This window comes from Dipodomys spectabilis, unplaced genomic scaffold, assembly GCF_019054845.1.
Source record: "Dipodomys spectabilis isolate Male_0828 unplaced genomic scaffold, ASM1905484v1 ptg000203l, whole genome shotgun sequence".
NCBI classification, from domain to species: Eukaryota; Metazoa; Chordata; class Mammalia; order Rodentia; family Heteromyidae; genus Dipodomys; species Dipodomys spectabilis.
Genome location: NW_024870880.1, coordinates 2,226,273 through 2,229,702, shown reverse-complemented (window position 1 = coordinate 2,229,702; position 3,430 = coordinate 2,226,273).

The window sequence follows — 3,430 nt, the reverse complement described above, 5'->3', positions numbered from 1 at the left end:
AATTTTGATAGGTATCGCGTTGAATTTGTAGATAGCATTGGGAAATATTGTCATTTTCACTATGTTAATCTTTCCAATCCAGGAGCATGGGAGGTTTTGCTAGTTTCTAAATTCTGTTTTGATTTCCTTTTTCAAGTTTTTAAAGTTTTCATCATAGTGTTCCATCACTTCTTTGGTTAATTCCTAGGTATTTTATTTTTTGTGGGGCTATTACAAATGGAGTTGCTTTCCTAATTTCAGCCACACTTTTCTAATTGTTGACATACAGAAAAGCCATTGATTTGGGGGTGTTAATTTTATACCCTGCTACTTTGCCAAAGTTTTGAGTCAGATTGAGTAATTTGGGAGTGGAGTCTATGGGATTCTTTAAATACAAGATCATGTCATCTGCAAAGAGGGAGAGTTTTATTTCTTCTTTCCCTATTTGGATCCCCTTTATGTATGCATCTTGTCTTATTGCTGTAGATAGGCATTCTAATACTAGAATGAAGAGAAGTGGAGAGAGTACACATCCTTGTCTTGTTCGTGAGTTAAGAGGAAATGGCTTTAGTTTTTCACCATTAAGTATAATGCTGGCTGTAGGTTTGTCATATACAGCCTTTATTGTATTGAGGAATGTTCTATGGTTTCCTAATTTTTCCAAAACCTTCATCACAAAGGGCTGTTGGATCTTATCAAATACTTTTTCTGCATCTATTGAGATAACCATGTGGTTCTTATTCTTGCTCCTATTGATGTGATGAGTAATATTAATTGATTTGCGTATATTGAACCAGCTTTGCATCCCTGAAATGAATCCTGTTTGATCGTGGTGTATGATTTTTGGATGAATTGTTGAAGTAGATTGGCCAAAATTTGTTGAGAAGTTTTGCATCAATGTTCATCAAAGAAATGGGTCTATAGATCTCTTTTTGATGATTCCCTGCCTGGTTTTTAGCTGAGGGTTATGATGGCTTTATAGAATGTGTTCCAGCCCGGCGCTGGTGGCTCACGCCTGTAATCCTAGCTATTCAGGAGGCTGAGATCTGAGGATCGCGGTTCAAAGTCAGCCCGGGCAGGAGAGACCATGAGACTCCTATCTCCAATAAACCACCAGAAAACCGGAAGTGGCGCTGTAGCTCAAGTGGTAGAGCACTCGCCTTGAGCTAAAGAGCTGAAGGACAGTGCCCAGGCTCAGATTTCAAGCCCCACGACCGACAAAAAAAAAAAAAAAAGAATGTGTTCGGTAGTGAACTTTCTCTTTCAATTTCATTGAAGAGTTGGAGGAGTATTGGTGTGAGCTCTGCTCTAAAGGACTTGTATAATTCCACTGTAAAACCATCTTGTCCTGGACTTTTCTTAGCTGAGAGGTCTCTTATTGCTGTTTCTATTTCAGTGCTTGATATGGCCTGTTAAGATGGTTTAACTCATCTTTGTTCAGTTTTGGCATGTCAATATTTACTAGGAAAAGATCCGTTTCTGTCAAGTTCTCAAACTTATTAGCATAAAGTTTTGATCAGTATTCCCTTATAATGTTCTGAATCTTGGTCGTTTCCGTGGTGATGTTTCCATTCTCATCTCTGAGTTTATTTATTTCGGTGAATTCTCTTATTTTTCTGTTAAGATTTGCTAAGGGTCTGTCAATTTTGTTAATTTGTTCGAAGAACCAACTCTTTGTTTTATTGATTCTTTCTATTTTTTTATTCTAATTCATTTAATTTTGATTTAATTTTAATTATTTCTTTCCGTCAACTGGATTGGGGTTTAGTTTGCTATTTTTCAAGGAGGCTCAGGTGTCTCATTAAATTTTTAGTTTCAATTCTATCGAATTTGTTGATGTAAGAACTCAGAGCTATAAACTTGCCACTGAGTACTGTCTTTGTTGTGTTCCTTTCTTTTTCTGATAAGATATGCTGGGGGGTCTGTCTATTTTCTTAATTTTTTCAAAGAACCAACTCTGTTTTGTTGATTCTTTCTATTTTTTTATTCTAATTCATTTATTCTTATTTAATTTTAATTATTTTCTTCCATCTATTGGATTGGGGTTTATTTTGCTATGGACGTGAGAGGGATTGGGGGTTACTGCCAGGTTATCCGCCTTCTTGGGGCCTGCGAAAACTGGGTTCGTCCTATGGTTCTTGGATTCTCAGTTTGGGTGCAGTTTCTTGGCCTTTATTGTGGTCTTCTTGGTTTTCTATGTATAGGACATCTTTAAGAATGTTTTGTAGGACTGGTTTGGTGGAGATGTACTGTTTCAATTTTTTTTTTGTTATGGAAGGTTTTGATTTGGCCTTCAGGTATGAAGGAGACTTTAGCTGGGTACAGTATTTTTGGTTGGTAGTTGTTTGTTTTTAGGGCATGGCTTTCATCATTCCAGGCTCTTCTTGCTTTGATTGTCTCTGCTGAGAATTCTGAGGTGATTCTAATAGGTTTCTCTTTATAGCTGATTAATCTCTTCTCCTTGACAGTTATATGGATCTTTTGCTTGGTCTGAGTTTATCCTGTGCGGATTATAATGTGACCTTGGGATGTCCTATTCTGGTCTGGTCTATTTGGGGTTCTAAAAGCTTCTTATATCTGAATAGACCTATTTTTTTGCATGTTTGGGAAGTTCTCTGCTAGGATCGTGTTAAACAATCCTAGGCCATTAACTTCTGTTTCTAGGTGCTCGTCTACACCCATTATCCTTAGATTAGGCCTCCTGATGGTGTCTTCCAAGTGTTGGATAGATCTAACATATTTCTTGGACTTGTCTTGGATGGTTGTATGTTCTTTCTCTATAATATCTAGGCTGTCTTCAATCCCTGAGATTCGATCTTCTGCATGGTCTAACCTGCGGTCAATATTTTCTACTTTGTTGTTTATTTTTTTCCTTCTAATTGGTCAGCTTTGATGGCTTCAAATTCTTTGTTGAAGCTTTGTTTTAGATCTTGTATGAACTTCTTTACTTCCTTAATTTGGTTTTCAGTGTCTATTCTCAAATCACTTAGTTGATTGCTAATGGTTTCTTTGGACTCCCATTCCTTCTGTTGGGTTCCTTTCAGCATTCCCTTTGTGGTCTCCCTGACTTCCTTCAGCTCTTTGTTAATGGATTCCATGAATGCCTTTAGTGATCGTTGTGTACTCTCTTCCTGCTCTCTCAATTCCTGTGTTACTCTTTGATTAGCTTCCTCCCATTTGTGGGATTCCTGTAGTTCTCTTTGAGTGTTCTCAGCCTGATCACACCATTCCTGCCTTTCTCTTTGAGTATTCTCAAGCTACTCACACAAATCCTGCATCAGTTTTTGAGTAGCTTCCTCATGCTTATGATATTCCTGTATAAACTTTTGGATTGCCTCCTCTCTCCCCCTATCACGCTCATACAGAGTCCTTTGTATGTTTTAAATCTTTTCATTTATCATGTTTGCCAGCAGCGTTTGTAGAGCTATTTGGAAACTCTCCTCTGGATTAT